Below are 19,516 nucleotides of genomic sequence, written 5' to 3'. Positions count from 1 at the left end.
CCTTCTGCACACAGTATCTGCTGTCAAGGTTGCACTTTCTACTGCTCTGGCTGTCCAGCTATCTCTAATGTTGCTACAATAATTATAATAATCAGATTTTCAGTTTTCCCCCATTCAGCATCATAAGTAATAAATTCCCTGTAACTATTCCTTTTCAGAAAACATACTGTTTCCATCTGATTCTCAAAAGAGGTATTAATGTTATTAGGTTGTTACTGATTTCTAAAACAGTCAGAAGGTATTCTCTTGATTTAGATATTCATGTCTTTTTTAATGTGGTTGATGAAATTTAAGAAGCTCTTCTACAACAGAGCATGTCAGGTTATAATGACCGTCTCTGAGCCTTTGTATTTACAGTATCTGCAAACATATAGCAATCTAACAACACAGGCAAAAGAATACTTTGTTATGGATGCAGAAGAATGTTGAATTGTTGCAGATTATTATGATTGTAGTACATCTTTCAGGTGGGTATTTTCATGCAATCACTCCCTCAACAAAATTATAAAGTTCATGAATAATGAGAGCACATCTTTTTCTTTTCACAGAATTCTTTGTATTCATTTGTCTTGCATCTCTCTCTATGTGAAACAATTTTTTAAAGAAGCTATGAAAACCTAGGAGAGAGGATGATCTGGTAGAAAGGGATCAACAATTTTTAAATTAAATTCATACTGGTAGGTCTTTGGAAGAAAGGAAAAACAGAATTTGTATTTACTGGAATCAGACCACAGTGAGCTGACTGTTTGAAACTAAGTTTTGAATTATTAATGCTGAAAAATATTTTCTACAAATGTGGCCAGTAGGAAAAAGTGGAAACAAACACAGTAGTCCTTAGTCTAAATATATAATATCTTGGTTATTTAAGACCTTGTCTGTGTACATAAAGAAAACAACCACAAAATTAAGCACTGTAAGTCAAAATAGCTATAGTTAGTTCCTGTGAATTGGTATAAAGATACATACTATATTAATGTCATTCTTCAAGTTATATATATTGTTCATACAGCTCAGACAGTAAAGACTCTGCCTGCAATGTGAGAGACCCAGGTTCAATCCCTGAGTTGGGAAGATCTCCTGGAGAAGGAAATGGCAACCCACTCCAGTATTCTTGCTTAGAGAATTCTATAGACAGAGGAGCCTGGTGGGCTACAGTCCATGGGGTCACAAAGAGTTGGACACGACTGAGTGACAAACACTTTCACTTTCACACATATATACATAAAATTTGACATTTTGAGTTGTGTCAGATTTGATGTAGAAATCTAAAACCAAGATGAATGAAACCTGTCTAGACTCTCACATGGACTCAAAGTTCTGGGTGAGTTTGTAGACTACTCTTCTCCTCAATCCTCTGAAAGACAGAAGACCCTGAGATCTCCCTTTTGGATGCAGTCCTCAGCCCCAAGCTGGACCAGAAACAATCCACTCCCAAGGCAAGTGTGGCTTCGTGTCCTGGTTTCTACTCACAGAGTCTTTCCACCTAGACTTGGTGGTGTACATATGAACAAAAGAATGTCAATGAGCTGTCCATTTTAGGGTTAAAATCAACTCTTGGCTAAGGATGAAGACTGAAGTACTCACATGAAAACCAGCTTTCTAAGCACTATGAAGTCGTGCTATTTACACAATGATATATCCTTTTCCATTGAACATAAATTCAAGCCTTATATTAAGAGAAAACATTTTCTGGCCTCAACCATACTGATAATAAACCATGGTACAAAATGAGCCTCTTAGTCTGCTAGCGTGACATTTTACTTTTCTTGGAGGAGATTAGGTTTGGATTTGTATTTTATATGATTCTATCTCCTTCTCATCCAGTGAAGCAACTGAAGTTGCCCTTGTCCAAATTCCATGGTGCCTGGAAGATCCACAGTTTTAACTGTGCTCTTAGACATCAGGTTTTTTATTGGAAAAGTAGCCACATTCAAACATTTCTGCTGAAATAAAGGTAGTTATCTGACTTGTTGGTGAATAAACAATCTGCCCTGAAACTGTCCTGTGACAGTTTGACACAGTGAACAAGAGTAAGATTCTATTTAAGTAGAAGGACTCACAGGAAATTAGGGAGTGGGAGAACATGGCTTAGCAAAAGTTCTTATTTTGACAATAGCCACCATTTGTCCTTTGAATCTAGGCCATAATAATGGTGATAAATACATCTTTGCTTACAGTTACCTATTTGACAGACAGGAAAAATGGAAAAAACAACAAATTCTTTCCTATTAGGTGGCTTTAAGTTAGTATATTAGGCTGCAGACTGGCAATATAAAAAGCATCCTATTAAATCACATCATAAATGATCCATGTAGAACAGTCTTTCATTAGCAAGGTGAGGAGGTGTGGGGCCAAATAAATCAAAATGAACAAGGCAATAACTGTTCCTCCCACGATATCACCTTAAATGCGGAAGTGATGAAGGAAACACAATTTAAAGAATGTTTTATTGATGAACTCATTTTTATGTCAGAAAGAAAAGCTTCATGCCTCTGAGAAAGAGAGAGCCTATTATTTTATGTGAAAAGTAAATTTTAAAATACAAAGTTAGATTTATAAAGCAGGTCCAGGAAGTACTAGTAATTAACTCAAAATATTAGAAGTGCAAAAAAATTGAAACTCTTAAAAATAACTTCTGACATGAACCCTAATGGTTGCAAATATTAACATCTAGAAAGTAATATTGTCTCTACAATCTTTTAGATTCATAATAGCATAGATTTCAAAGAAATGTAACATAAATATAAAATCTTAAAAATACACATTGCTGAAAATTGGCAGTAACATCCTCATAGGCAGTGAGAATCCCATAGTTCAAATAACTTTTCCTTAACTTTGAATAGGTTATATCACCAATTTAGTGGTTGTCGGCCATACATTGATTTTTGTAATGCTATAAAGCAACTAGATATGAGTCAATGATGACCTTCCAATATATATTTTTCTAAATCTTATATGAAATAAGGAGGACTTAGGAGAAGCTTTTCTCTGTTTTTGGGCAAAGTGATCAAATGTCAAAACTACATAACAAACAGAAACCAACTCTGCCTCTTATATTTGGGTTATTTCTACTTAAAAGTTGGAGGAGGGAATGAGGACCCACTCTAGTATTCTTGCCAGGAAAATCCCATGGGTAGAGGAGCTTGGCAGGCTATGGTCCATGGGGTCACAGAGTCAGACACGACTGAATATGCCTGCTACTGAAAAATAGCCTATTCTTATGTAAGATTTGGCTTAATTTTTTTCTCCCCTAGGTAAGAGTAGATGTGTAAGTAGTGAAAAATTGAGCAACCATATGAAAAGGTGATATTGTAGATGGGAAGGTGTGTGAGCTCTAAGGAAGTAAGAAACATGGGGGTTTTGAGAGCAAACCAGATGGGATCAATCCCAAGCAATTTTTTCAAGTTATAGCTAAACTATTGATGCACTGAATGACATCTTCTAAAGAAACCTGGAAAGTGTTTACCATTTGTGAATTACACTTCTGAAATATTCTCACTTCTTATGTATTTTTTAGAAGTGAGAAGATAGGGTAATTCATGAGGCTTGTAGACCATATACAAAAATCCGATCCTATCACTTAGTTAAAATTCTTTACCAACATTCTCATTTCTTTAGGACAAAGTTAAAACTTATTCACTTAACTAGAACTTTCTTTACTCTAGTAAATATATAGAACTTTCTTTATCCCAGTCTCAAGTTCTCAGCATCTTTCAATCTATTCCTCAGTCCTCTATACCCAACCTATATGAAAGCAAACAAAAACACATATGCAGGCTTTCAGCCACATAAACTAACTCTATGGTCCCCACAGTGTGACTGGTTTTGTCACACTGTGACAAAGAAGCCTTTATTACTTCTTTCCTTGTTAATTCCTCATCCTTCTAGTCTCATCTCAGTTTACACCTAATTCAGAAAGCCTTTCCTATTTTCACCAGTTTAACTAGGTTTGGTAGGCATCCTTTTATGGAACTCAACACGTTCTTGACTTCAACATAAATTTGGGGTTCAGCATAAACTCTTATAAATGTCCATCTGATAATTTGAAAGTCCTTCTGGATTCATTAAAGAAAGAGACTATATCCTTGTAGTTTTTGTCCTTATAACCTCTGTATTTAGCATGGTATGTGGCATGTGCTCAATGAATATATATGGCTGTGGAACTGAACTGAAATCTCAATGGGAATGTTGAAATGTATAGATAAAGTGAAAATGACAGAATTTTGTATCATAAAACAATAGGAGAAAAAGTACCTACAACTAATGACATTCATGAAGAAAGGGTAAATTTAAATGTCTACATAACAGCACACAGTATCTAGGAATTAATAAATTTTAAACCATTAACATAAATTGGCAAACATGATTTCATTGGTGATATTAGCATATATATTGCATTTTGGGCCAAGGTATCGTTATGTATCTAGAATATTTTTTAAACTTAAAATTTTTATTCTTTAAAAGTATATGAATATTTCATGCTCATGGAGAAGAAAAAAATTCTAGGATTTCTATATCCAGTAGAAGCCAGTTTAGCATTTCAATATTTGTTCTACTACTACAATTTTCCCTGTTTGTTACATATTGCTTTGCTTTTGTTTTTTTCAAAAGAAAAATCTAGAAGTTTATGCTATTTTCAGTATTTGAATACAGATTTTCATATCTATAAACATGTTTCCACATCAACATATCTGCATCACGCAAAAAATAAAAGTATATAGGTAATAATATGAAGACTGAACCACCTGAAAGGAAGCATTTGTTTGATTAAAATGGTGAGGAGTAGGTATGATATGCCAGTGGAAGAGTATTATAAACAACTCAGATAATACGTAAATGATAATTTCCTAAACTATCTTGGGAAACAGGCAACATGCAATAGTAAAATGTTTACCTTCTGAAAGTGTGCAACCTAGAGTACTGAAGAACAGAGCTTTCAAACAGAAGCCTACAGGTCAGCATTTATCTAAAAAGCCAGTGAGCTTGCTTAAAATCCAGCTTTCTAGCCCCTCTCTAAATGAGAATCTCTGAGGCTGGCTTCATGGGCCAGCAAACAAGGGGCCCATGCATGGTTTGATGTTCTGCTATGATCATCTTGAAATTCTTAAAGACTTCTAAACAAGGGGCTTCACACTTTCATTTTAGTGTGCTCTGCCCTGATGTAGCTGTCCCTGGGAATGAACACTCCAAAGTCAGCATTTTAAACACCCACTGCACCTGATTTCAATTCAGATGTCTGCAGACCACACTATGATACATGCTGAAGATTGAGAACAGGTGACATTGAAGGTAAGAAAGCAAAGAATGTTACTGTGGACATACTTCTTATCTCTAGGAAGAAGGGGCTATCAGCATAGAGGCAACAGACATCATGGGAGATAGTAACCACGTCATCCTAGTGTTTATAAAAGCCCAGGAGTCAGATTCAGAAAAGCCAACCACTATACTCTTATTAAAGAACATCCCCAAAGTTCTTAGGTGGGATTGTAGATTTGGTCTGAAAAAAATCAGAGATTCTAAGTTATTATGAACTTAATGTGAGCAATCTGACCAAATGTATTAATAAAAAATCAAAGATAAAACATTCATGACTGAACAGGGAGTTCCCAGAGATCAGACATTTAAGACTGAGAAAACACAATAATATCAAAGACTGAGAGAATATGAAGAAAGTCTACAAAGGCCTAGAGCATTTGAAAGTTCTAGGGCAAAATAGCAAGGACTTTTGAATAGATTAAGTAGAAAAGGAAAGGGATTCAAATAGAATCAAAATCCAACAATGAGAACCTTGTCCAGGAACCTGATGAGATAATCAATCAATCAGTTCTGAGGAATAAAGCTTTCCCTGGCCCAAACTGAGCCCACAATCTTCCCTGAATTCTAGTACAAATACAGGGACACAATTTAGATCATTGGTACCATGCTGGGGTAATAGCAACCACATAGACACTGTGACAAATACAGAGGAGGCACTTCATAGATATTAACTAAATTTGTAACTATATACTTGCTAATATATGGAAGCTCTACCTTAGACTGCCCCAGATTAAAAAACTGCATTCAGCTGGGGTGTTCCATGGAACCAAAAATCCCAGCAGCTTCTCCACTGACTTTTCCCAAATATTGATTAATTTCATCAAGCTCACCTCGGCAATTTGAACACTTATGTATAAATTTTTAGTTTCAGCTTCACTGGTTATTAAATGGCCTGGACCCCTGAGTCTTTCTGGACTATGTTGCAGAAAGACTCACTTGCTCAAAACAATCCATACCCCTGGGGAAAAGTTTGCAATTTATGACAAAAAAAAATATATATATATATAATGTTAAGGAACAAAGCAGAGAGAATGGATTTATTCATATTCTGTTTTGCTTCTTTTTTTCCATCAAAGAAGATAATTTTCAAGCTGGCAAATCTAGAACAAACATCATTAGGAGTGAATTGAAGCGCAAGATAGGTGCAGAGATAATAAGGGAGTGCTTTACAGCTTTAAATTAATTCAAGCCTTCAGGCCCAGATAAATTATATCCCAGGATATTTAAATAACTTGCAGATGTGATCAAGAAACTATTGTTGTTAAACTCTAAGAAATCACAGAGAAGAAGGAGGCCCCGGAAGTCTAGAAATGGGCAATTTCAATCCCTGTTTCTTACAGTGGATGTGTGGGTGAGGGGCAGAGGAAAACAGATTTGAAAAATTAAAAACTCAATGTAAGCTTCTAGTCAAATTTTTGAACAATGGTTAAGCAATCTATGAGTCAGGAGCTCTCTTGAATGCAGAGAACTGTCTCTGAAGCTCAGCATTAAATCATAATCACTTACTTTAAAAAAATATTTATTTAGTTGGAGGCTAATTACTTTACAATATTGTAGTGGTTTTGCAAATTCACTTACTTTTTTGCTCACAGGTCACATCCTTGTGGTAGGCTGTGGACGCTGCTCCGTGGCATCCTCTCTCCAGAACTCAAGCCACCATTTGAAACACTGCTCCTAGAGGCGGAGAGAAAGAGAGAAACCTGTGCCGAACTAGCAAATCCATTTTTAACAGCTACCACCTGGAGTGGGTGCATGCCTCCCCGTTCCTTCCATTGCTCTAACAAGTCACATGAATACACCTGCCTTCAAAGAGTGATGAGGAAATGTGAACTTACCTGGTATCCGGGAGGAACACCAGAAAAATCTAGTCCAAAGTGCCAGTGGCTACCGTAGTCATCTTGTTGTGTAAAATGGAAATTATAATAGCTATCTGTTAGTGGGGTTATGGGCTTCCCCCATGGCTCAGCAGTAAAGACTCTGCCTGCAATGCAGGAGAGGCGGATTCAATCCCTGGATGGGGAGATTTCCTGGAGAAAGAAATGACAACCCATTCCAACATTCTTTCCTGGGAAATCCCATGGACAGAAGAGCCTGGAGGGCTACAGTCTATGGAGTCGCAAAAGAGTCACTCACAAGAATGACTAAACAACATGTGGGTTATAATACAATTACAATGTAGCTATCTGTTATAACTATCTCTTTTTGTTGCTTTAACAAGAAAATTTCATAACACTTTTTCCGAGTCGGTTGAAATTTAATGCTAGCCACCAGTGCCTAAGCTGGTGAGTAACTTAATACTAATTCTGTTTTTGGTGGGATTGTTTTGAGAATGACAACATTTATCTCCTTAAGGATGCAGAAGTATTGGGAATTCCCTAGCAGTCCAGTGATTAGGACTCCATGCTTCCACTGCAGAGGGCAAGAGTTCAATCTGCTCAGGGAATTAAGATCCTGCAAGCCTCGCTGTGCTGGCAAAAAATAAATAAAATCGGTCCTTAAAAAATAATGTTGCACAAGTATCCAAAGAGCTTTCATCCTGCCTTGAAAGTAAAGAAAGATCCTTTGCTCTTCATTATATCATGGTCACAGCTAAGAAATAAGTTACCCAATCCTTTGTGATCCATTAGAAAACGGACTTTGACTGCACCTTGCAGCCACCCCTTTGGAAATCCTGTTCCCGCCTTCAGTTACTACACAGGAGCATAATTTCCACCATTGTGGTTATACACCTTCTACCATAGTCTTAAGGAATACTTTAATGCCATGGTTCTGTCTGGGCTTCCCTGGTGGCTCAGTGGTAAAGAACCTGCCTGCCAATGCAGGAGACGCAGGTTTGATTCCTGGGTCAGGAAGATTCCCAGGCAAGCCACTCCAGTATTCTTGCTTGGAAAATCCCATGGACAGGGGAGCCTGGAGTGTGATAGTCCATGGGGTCTCAAAATAGTTGGACACGACAGTGACTAAACAACAACAATAATAGTTCTGTCCAATGCTACTTACTCCAAACCTCCCACCGCATGGGGTTTCTCCTATCCTACTCTAGAAGGAACTGGCTTAATCCATTAAATGGATTTCTGTTTTCGGAAACCAGAGGTGGAGAGAGGAGGTTGTGATTTAACAACATCTGCTTTAAACCTGCAACATTAGTACACTTGGAGCAAGGCAAGAAAATCCTGGCTGAATCCTTGTTAAGGGGAAGAAATACATGGGAGCAAAATACAAGTTGGTGATACAACAAATCATCTTTAAAAATATTTCAAAGTAATATCTGCAATTTAGTGATTAAATGCAAACATAAGTAGAATCAAATACAGGACCTGACAGTAGGCTTTCAATAAATGACAGTTTCTATTATAGACTGTCAAATCATGTCTAATTGGTGTTATTTCTATGTTTAGAACAGTTACTCAACTGATTATTTGAAGGATGATGTAGTCAAAGTGTCTCTGCTCTATGGACTGAGGGAAATAAGCTCTGTGATTTTAGGACATAGAACATGGAATCTTACAACTAATTCTGTTCCTTCATTTGACCAATGAGGGTTTATAACACATGCAAACTTTTAACAGTCAGAAATGTTACATTGTTTCCTTTGATGGGTGTTACTATCCAGTTCTCTTCCTGTTTGTTTTGTTTTGTTTTAATGTTATCAAAAATAAACCATTGTGTATGTATGTATTTATCACATACTGAACTCTCATCAGAAATTATTTTTAATAACTATAAGTTGAAAATTCTATTAGGCCACCTTCAGTTTTATTCAAATAATTGGAAATCACTTGACCAGCAAAAATACCAAAATCTTGTATTTCACTTTGGAGGGTTTTTTTTTTTTTTTTTTTTTTTAACAGTTTGGGGTAGTGCCCTATAGTAGCATTTAGCATTGATGACAGGAAAAAAATATTTCCTTAGTAAAGTACAAACTGGGGGCAGGGAATGAGAAAGGGGAGATAGGGAAGGAGTTGGTAAGTAACAGAACCTGAGAAGTTCATTCTAGATCAGTTTTAGGAAAAACTGGGCGGTCAGACAACTGATTCATATGCCTACAAGCCCTTGCAAAGGACTCCAGTTGAAAGACACCAGCATTATACCAACAGAAACCTTCAGGCTTAAAGTCATCTTGTTTGGGTTGAGCAGGCACCCCTGGAGTTCTTAGGGATTAACTTGAGAGAACTATTAGTAATATACATTACTGCCAATCACTTAGGAAGGCTAAACTAAATTACTATTGGAAGGATTACAGTCTGTTTTTCAAATTTATATACTTATTAAGTCTATAGAAAAATTTGAAATCAAGATTGACCTCAATTTATTATCAAGCTAGAGTGTAACAAGCAATTTCAGTCTTAATAGTCTGAGGTATAAGGACAAAGAATCCAAAAATCCTGAATTCTGACCAAAGCTTTCAACAACTGTACTTCATATCCACTTTTTGACACTTGCTAAAAATGTCACTGACTCACTAAGTAGAATCAGAAGCAATAAAAGTGTGAAGAAAGTTTTATTTCATTCCTTTTTAAAGTGTTATTTTCTTTATTCTAACCTTTTCTAGAATGAAATAATTGTTGATATTTAAATATAGAGACTAAAAGAGAAAAAAAACTGAGCTTTTCTCTTTTTATAAGTTTGCCATTTGCTTTTTCCAGGTTAAAGCCTCCTTTTATTTTATTTCATGTAATATAGAATCTCACAATTTCAATTTTCAATGAAATAGTTAATGAATTATTTCAAAGAATTATTCAATAATTCATTCAATGAATTGATTGAATGATTCAATAATTCAATCAATGAATTATTTCAATAACTTTCAATGAAGTTAATGAACTTTCAATAATCTCAAATTTCAATGTAGAATTGGAAAAGCAAATTACATACAGAGAAATTCACTATTGCAATATTTTGAAAAATAAAACCCTATAATCTATGAATGAGAATATCTTAAATACCCTGTGTGTGTGTGTGTGTGTGTGTGTGTGTGTGTGTGTGCACACATGCATGCACGCACGTGTGTGCTCATTCAATCAGTCAGGTCTGACTCTTTGCAACCCCATGGACTGTAGCCCACCAGTCTCCTCTGTCCATGGAAATTTCCAAGCAAGAATATTGGAGTGGGTTGCCATTTCCTATTCCATAAATCTATTATAGCATATATCAAAAGAGATTAAGTAACAGTCTCAGAAGTGATGTAGGGGTACAGAGTACAGATATGAAGAAATTTCAGCTCAGTAGGTATGGAAAGACCCCATTTATGTTATAAAAATGTTTATATGCATACATTTATTTTGAAATGCATAGATGAATTCTCAATTCAGTTCAGTCACTCATTTTTGTCCAACTCTTTGTGACCCCATGGACTGCAGCACGCTAGGCTCCCTGTCCATCACCAACTCCCAGAGTTTACTCAAACTCATATCCATTGAGTCGGTGATGCCATCCAACCATCTCATCCTCTGTCGTCCCCTTCTCCTCCCACCTTCAATCTTTCCCAGCATCAGGGTCTTTTCAAATGAGTCAGTTCTTCGCAACAGGTAGCCAAAATATTGGAGCTTCAGCTTCAACATCAGTTCTTCCAATGAACACTCAGGACTGATCTCCTTTAGGATGGACTGGTTGGATCTCCTTGCAGTCCAAGGGACTCTCAAGAGTTTTCTCCAACACCACAGTTCAAAAGCATCAATTCTTCAGTGCTCAGCTTTCTTTATAGTCCAACTCTCACATCCATACATGACTACTGCAAAAACCATAGCTTTGACTAGACGGACCTTTGTTGATAAAGTAATGTCTTTGCTTTTTAATATGCTATCTAGGTTGGTCATAACTTTCCTTCCAAGGATCACGTGTTCTTAAATTTCATGGCTGCAGTCACCATTTGCAGTGATTTTGTAGTCCAAAAAAATAGTCTGTCACTGTTTCCAGTGTTTCCCCATCTATTTGCCATAAAGTAATGGGACTGGATGCCATGATTTTAGTTTTCTGAATGTTGAGTTTTAAGCCAACTTTTTCACTCACTTCTTTCACTTTCATCAAGAAGATCTTTAGTTCTTCTTTGCTTTCTGCCATAAGGGTGGTGTCATCTGCATATCTGAGGTTATTGATATTTCTCCCAGCAATCTTGATATCAGCTTGTGCTTCATCTAGCCCAACATTTCTCATGATGAATTCTAGAAGAGTAAAAAAACTGTGAACAGTTCTTAGTTCCTGGGAGTAGGATTTGGGATCTTGTTGGGAAGATATCTTTCTCTTTCCACCTTCCATCTTACTTTATGGCTGAAACTTTTGGATCAGAATATATTTATTGTATAAAAAATTTATTTTTGGATTGTATATACCCTTTCAAGGTTCCAGTCAGGTATTAAAATATGGTTTGTATATTACTTCTATAATATAGCCTTGTTTTTAAACAATTAAGAAATGTTCATCACAATACATTTCAACATTAATCTTTTAAGGAATTCACTTCAAGGAGAAATCCACAACATAATAAAATAAGTGAGGAAATTGGAATAAGAAGAAACTAGGGAAGAAAACAAATTGAAGCTAAGGGTTAATATACAAAATCTTGTTAAGCAGTTCACTCCAGTTTTTGAAAAGAGCTGTTGATAAACTCTTTGCTTCCATGTATTCAAAGAAAATGGGCTTCTCAGTTGGCTCAGTAGTAAAGAATCACCTGCCAATTAAGGGGACACAGGAAAAGCAGGTTTGATCCCTGGGTCAGGAAGATCCCCTGGAGGTGGAAATGGCAACTCACTCCAGTATGCTTACCAGGAAAATCTCATGGACAGAGGAGCCTGGCAGGCTACAGTCCTTGGGGTTGCAGAGTTAAAAATGACTAAGCATGCACACACTCATTCAAAAGGGGTAAAAATGATCAGTTTTAAGAATCATGTAGTATCTTCCTTTTGTTAAGGCCTACAAGCAATTTCTTATTACTTTTATAAACCCTGAAGTATTTAAGTAAGAGGGTATATTAAATTGATTTGATTCTAAACCAATGAGATTTTTCTCTAGCGTATATCAATGACAGAAGAAAATTTAATAGCCAAGTTTTTAAATTTAAAAGTAAACAATTTGGCTTTCTGATATATTTCATCACACAGAAAGAGATATGGATAGTTGGAGACTTGTTAATTCTAAACTAAAACTGAAGAAACTATTTTGAAAAGATCAGTTCAAAAACCCTGAAGAAAGCCATGTTGCCCTAGTAAAATGCAATAATATAGTGGGAACTTTCTTTTTATTCAGAAATTTAGGCCTTTCTCCCACTACAGCTGTTATTATTTTCTTCTAGCAATTTCAGACCTAGCTTTTCTTTTCAATATCTGACCATAATGAAAAGCAAAGACATATCATATTAAATAAGCACAAATTTATATTTTAAAAAGGTGAGATATGTAGTGGCATGTCAAAATGTTATTGCTTATACTTCAGCCTTTTTTTTTTTGATTTAACAAAAACATACAAAATCAGCCATTTCCTCCCACTCAATTTAAACTCCACATCATCCATTACTGTTTGTGGTTCCTTGTTGTTAGTTTCTATTTATTTTTCTCCACCTCTAGTCCTACTCTATAATAGTTCCTTTTGAAGGGCTTTTGGAAAAGACCTTAAGAAAAATGAGATATTTTTTCAGTGTTCTGATTTTATTTTTCTTTCACCAAATACATGATGTGAAAAAAAACACTCAAGTGCATTAGTGTGTTACATCACAAATACAGATGGAGTCTGTTAAGGTTCAGAACAGGCTCTGTGCACATCCATGTTTTGAGACAAAAGAGAAAGGGAGAAAAGGAGAAGAGAAAGAAAGAGGAGGAGGAGGCCAAGAAATATCAAAATTGCATTAAAAACTGTGGCACATTTTAAATATTTTATATATCAGAATAATATTTTAATTTAAATATGCAATGTCTGTATTAAAACTTCATTTGGAGACCACATAAAAAACATAAATTTGAAGCTCTTTGAGGATAGAGATGCGGGCCCAATGTCTTCCTGCCCTGTTAGACCAACACTTACCTTTCCCACCTTCTTCACCTCATTCCTTAGACTCATCCCTGATCTGGCCTGTCTGCTTTCTTTCTTTTTCTTCTGGGATTTTTTTTCCCCATTAATGCTTTTTAATTGATGGAAGTGTGGTCAAAGAAATCAGTAACAACAGGGATATTTTTTTGATGTAGGTAATACTTTATGCAGTGTAGTCATTATAAGGCTAACATATGTTCATCATAGAGCTTTAAGGAAATACAGAAAATTATAGAATAAGTCATAACCTTGGAGAAAATAATTTTGAAGCATCATTTAAAACTTTCCTAGAATGTTTTCCAAAGAAATTGCATATTTTCTTTTGCATTTGTAAAGTTAGTTGACAGATTAATTACCTCACAAAGCTAACTTTTTATGTTTACTGAAAACATTAAACACTTACCCTCAGAAAAATTTAAATATATAATACAATATTATTAACTACAGTCACAGTGCTGTATATTAGATCTCCAGAACTTATTCATCCTGCATAACTGAAACCTCGTGCCCTTTGACCAGCATCTTCACATTCCTGCCGCTCACCTCACCACATTTCTATTAGTTCTTAGCAACTACCATTTTATTCTCTGCAATGGGTATTTGACTTTTCTAGATCCTACATAGAAGTGAGATCATACAGCATTTGTCTTGCTGTTTCTGGCTTATTTCACTTGGCATACTGCTCCTGCAGGCCCATCTGTGATGTTGCAAATAACAGTATCTCCTTCTTTCTTAAAGCTGAAATGCTCACCTATATCTCTGTCTATGTCTATATCACATTTTCGTTATCTCCAGTGGACACTTAGGTTGCTTCTGTATCTTGGCTAATGTGAATAACGCAGCAGTGAGCATGGGAGTATGATTATCTCTTTGAGACACTGATATCATTTCCTTTGTATATATACCCAGAAGTGGGATTGCTGGGTAATATGGTAGCTCTATTTTTTTTTTTTTTTTGAGGACTCTCCATACAGTTTTCCACAGCAGTTTCACCATTTTATATTCCCACCAACAGTGTACAAATGCTTCATTTTGTTCATATTCTTATCAATAATTATCTTTTATCTTTTTAATAATGACTTTTCCAACAGGTGTAAGATCTCACTGTGGTTTTGATTTACATTTCCCTGTTGATTAATAATGTTAACCTTTTTTTTTTTTCACGTGCCAGTTATGTCTGAATCATGAAGAAATATAATAAGGAGATTAAATCATCAATCAAAAGACTCCCAACAAAGAAAAGCCCAGGAGCTGATGGTTCCATGGGTGAATTCTACCAAATATTTAAAGAATTAACACCAATCCCTCTCAAACTCTTTCAAAAAATTGAAGAGGAATAAACACTTCCAAAGGCCAGCATTACCTGATATCAAAGTGAAAAAAAGATAGTACAAGAAAACTTCAGACCAATATTCTTGATGAAATTAAATACAAAACCTTCAACAAAAAATTAGCAAATTGAGTTCAACAATACACTAGGAGGATCATATACCATAATCAAGTGGTATTTATCTCTGGGATGAAAGGATTGTTTAACATTCACAAATCAATCAGTATGATACACCACATTAACAGAATGAGGGATAAAAATCAGATGGTCATCTCAATAAGTACAAAAAAAAGCATCTGACAAAATTCAACATCCTCTCACTATAAGCACTCTCAACAATGTGGGTACAGAGGAACCATACCTGGACATAAGAAAGACCATATATGACATGCTCACAGCTAATACAATACTCAATGATAGAAAGCTGAAAGCTACTCAAGATAAGAAAAGGATGCTGACTCTTCCTACTTCTATTGAAAATACCCCTGGAATTCCCAGCCAAAGCTATGAGAGAAAAAAGAAATAAAAGGCATCTAATTCAGAAAAGATGAAGTAAAATTATCTGTAGATGTCATGGTCTTAACATAGAAAACCCCAAAGACTCAACCAAAGATATATGTTAATAAACGTATTCGGTAAAGTTGTAGGATACAGCATTGAGAAATCAACAATATTTCTGTACACCAACAATGAACTTTCTGAAAGACAAATAAGCAAATGATTTCATTTACAATAGCTTCAGGAATAAAATAAAATAAAAACAGACACATAGATCCACGGAACAGAATAGAGAACCTAGAAATAAATCCAAACATTCATGGTCAATTGATCTTTGACAAAGATGTCAAGAATATACAGTGGGGAAAGGATAGTCTCTTTAACAAATGGTTTTGAGAACATTGGATATCCATATGCAGAAAAATGAAATTGGACCAACTATCTCATACCATATATAATAATCAAATCAAAATGGATGAAGATTTAAATCTAAGACCTGAAAATTTTAAACTAATTTTACCAGAAGGAAACACAAGGTAAAAAAGTTTGTTGAAATTCATCCGGATAATGAATTTTAGGATATATACCCCAAAACACAGGAAATAAAAGCAAAAATGGAGAAATGGGATTATATTAAGGTAAAAATGTCCTGCACAGCAAAAAAAAGCAATTAACAGAGTTAGGAGATAGACTACGGGATGGAAGAAAATACTTGCAAACCATTTATCTGTTGTTGGCTAGTTGCTAAGTCATGTCTGACTCTTTGTGATCCCGTGGACTGCAGCACACCAGGCTTCCTGTCCTTCACTATGTCCTGGAGTTTGTTTGAATCATGTCCATTGAGTCAGTGATGACATTTAACCATCTCACCCTCTGTTGCCACCTTCTCCTCCTGCCTTCAATCTTTCCCAGCATCAGGGTCTTTTCCAATGAGCTGGCCCTTCACATCAGGTGGCCAAAGTATTGGAGCTTCAGCTTCAATAGCAGTCCTTCCAGTGAATATTCAGGTTGATTTCCTTTAGGATGGACTGGTTGGATCTCCTTGCAGTCCAAAGGACTCTCAAGAGTCTTCTCCAACACCACAGTTCAAAAGCATCAATTCTTCAGCACTCAGCCTTCTTTATGGCCCATCTCTCACATCTGTACATGACTACTAGAAAAACCATAGCTTTGACTATACAGACCTTTGTCAGCATATCTAAAATATGTAAGAAACTTAAATAATTCAGTATCAAGAAAATAATTAATCTGAATAATAGACAAAGAACCTGAATAGACATGTCTCAATATATACAAATGTTCTGCCCAGTATATGCAGGAATACAGCTGAGTCTTTTCAAAAGATGGCTCATTAGTGAAAGTTCTCCCAGTCATTCTTATATTGGCAGTGCCACATAGCCACTCAAAGGACATGTGTTTCTCTTTACAGCTCATGAAAGTGAAATTGAAAGTTGCTCACTCCTGCCTGAGTCTTTGCAACCCTATGGACTGCAACCTGCCAATCTCCTCTGTCCATGGAGTTCTCCAGGCAAGAATACTGGGGTGGGTTGCCATTTCCTTCTCCAGGGGATCTTCCCAACCCAGGGATTGAACCGGGGTCTCCTGCATTGCAGCCAGATTCTTTACACCTTACAGAGAAAATGTATTTCTCTCCACATTTCTCCAGAACCAGGACACAAGAGCTCAGTTTCCAATCAGTAAATTAGGGAAGAGAGGAGGGAGAATTCTATATGTCTGTGTGAATCTTTGTCCTGTGTGCACTGTGGTAGGTACATATCTTAATACTCCAGACTACTCTTTGAGTTGTTAAAAATCCAGAGAAAATGAATTATTATCTATAATTTAATATTGTACCAATAAAATGTCAATAGAATGTTTGGATAAATGAGAAACTGGTTCTAAAATTCATTTGGGAAACAAAACATGCAAGAATACACAGGATACTTTGAAAAAGGAATGAGTGCACATGAAAGAGAGAAAAGAAACAGAAAGAGAAAGAAAAGAAAATTTCATGTATCAAATACTAATGCCTGTTATATATATTTATTAAGCTTATTATATGTTTAAAATGCTTATTATATAATTATGTTTATTATATATATAAAGTTAAAAGAGTTAGAATGCTATTGGACAAAAAAAAAAAAAAGATGAATTAATGGAACAGATTATTTTTGTCCAGCAATAAAGCCCAATATATAAGAGAATATGTTCATGATACAAGACACTTCTCATACTGTAGAAAAATAGATTATTCAACAAATAGTGTTAGGACCACAATATAACCTCTATAAGAAAAGTTTTTGTAGATACCTCCCTAATTTCTTATATGAGAAAAATAAATTTCAGAAGAATCTTATAAGTAAAGAACATAAAAAAATAAAAGCAGTAAGGATAATATGAGATAATTTAAAAAATAAATTTGGCATTGAGAGGCATTTTCAAATATAACACAAAAACTACAACTCATAAAAATTTAATATGGCAATAGAATAAAATTTAAGAAGAAATCTATTTGTTAAAAGACAACATCAAAAGACAGCAACAATCACAATTAAAAAACAAAAGACAAAATCTTGAGAAAAATACTTATATCACATTTAACACTTAATATGCAAGAAGTTCCTATGAATCAACCAGACTAAAAACACAACAGGACAGAAACAGTTCACAGAAAAGAAATAAAAGGAGTTTTAAGTATATAAAAAGACATTTGATCTCACTGATTTGGGGAAGAAGGCATATTAAAACCACATAAAATCCCAATGTTCATTTATCTAATCATCAAAGATCAAAATTTTCAATAACATAAGGAAATAGAAAATCTTAGGCATTATTGTTCTGTGAGTTGATACAAATCTTTAGGTAGAGAAATTCTGTAACATACAACAAAATTGAAAACACATGTTCTTTTTCCCAGGAATTTCTAGGCATTTATCAAGAGTAGTCTCACACTTGTTTGGAATGATACTGTCACTAATATTCAGGGTTATAATGTGAGGATCATAAGTTAAGTGGCAAAGGATGGGTTTCAGTTAAGTAAATTATGCTGTATCCACACAAAGAAACATGATGCCACCATTAAAAATAAGGGAAATTTAAAAAAGAAATCAAAATATACATAGAAACAAATGAAAATGAAAGCACAACCCAAAACCTATGGGACACTGTAAAATCAGTGCTAAGGGGAAGGTTCATAGCATTATAGGCTTACCTCAAGAAACAAGAAAAAAAGTCAAATAAATAACCTAACTCTACACCTAAAGCAACTAGAAAAGGAAGAAATGAAGAACCCCAGGATTAGTATAAGGAAAAAAATCTTAAAAATTAGGGCAGAAATTAATGCAAAAGAAACAAAAGAGACCATAGCAAAAATCAACAAAACCAAAAGCTGGCTTTTTGAAAAGATAAACAAAATTGACAAACTGTTAGCAAGACTCATTAAGAAACAAAGAGAGAAGAACCAAATTAACAAAATCACAAATGAAAATGGAGAGATCACAACAGACAACACTGAAATACAAAGGATCATAAACGATTACTACAGCAGATCTATGCCAATAAAATGGACAACTTGGAAGAAATGGACAAATTCCTAGAAAAGTATAACTTATCAAAATTGAACCAGGAAGAAATAGAAGATCTTAACAGGCCCATCACAAGCTCAGAAATTGAAACAGTAATCAGAAATCTTCCAGCAAACAAAAGCCCAGGACCAGATGGCTTCACAGCTGAATTCTACCAAAAATTTAGAGAAGAGCTAACACCTATCTTACTCAAACTCTTGCAGAAAATTGCAGATGAAGGTAAACTTCCAAACTCATTCTATGAGGCCACCATCACCCTAATTCCAAAACCAGACAAAGATGCCACAAAAAAAGAAAACTACAGGCCAATATCACTGATGAACATAGATGCAAAAATCCTTAACAAAATTCTAGCAAACAGAATCCAACAACGTATTAAAAAGATCATACATCATGACCAAGTGGGTTTTATCCCAGGGATGCAAGGATTCTTTAATATCCACAAATCAATCAATGTAATACACCACATTAACAAATTGAAAGATAAAAACCTTATGATTATCTCAATAGATGCAGAAAAAGCCTTTGACAAAATTCAACATCCATTTATGATGAAAAACTCTCCAGAAAGCAGGAATAGAAGGAACATACCTCAACATCATAAAAGCTATATATGACAAACCCACAGCAAGCATCACCCTCAATGGTGAAAAACTGAAAGCATTTCCCCTAAAATCAGGAACAAGACAAGGGTGCCCACTCTCACCACTACTATTCAACATAGTGTTGGAAGTTGTGGCCACAGCAATCAGAGCAGAAAAAGAAGTAA

General features: G+C 35.3%; 1 long non-coding RNA gene across 1 annotated transcript in view; it reads right to left on the bottom strand.

Moving 5' to 3' along the window:
- LOC133061492 (uncharacterized) overlaps positions 1 to 7,276 on the bottom strand; it is a 235,031-nt gene extending 227,755 nt beyond the window's left edge. The window contains exons 1-2 of the long non-coding RNA XR_009693997.1: positions 7,152 to 7,276; positions 6,895 to 6,990 (exon numbers count right to left, since the gene is read on the bottom strand). This is a non-coding gene — a long non-coding RNA (uncharacterized LOC133061492). The remainder of the gene's footprint in view (positions 1 to 6,894; positions 6,991 to 7,151) is intronic.
- Positions 7,277 to 19,516: the final 12,240 nt, after the last annotated feature.

The sequence above is a fragment of the Dama dama genome, chromosome 9, assembly GCF_033118175.1.
Source record: "Dama dama isolate Ldn47 chromosome 9, ASM3311817v1, whole genome shotgun sequence".
Taxonomy (NCBI): domain Eukaryota; kingdom Metazoa; phylum Chordata; class Mammalia; order Artiodactyla; family Cervidae; genus Dama; species Dama dama.
Note: the sequence above shows the minus strand (reverse complement) of the source record. Positions and strands in the feature narration are given on the sequence as shown.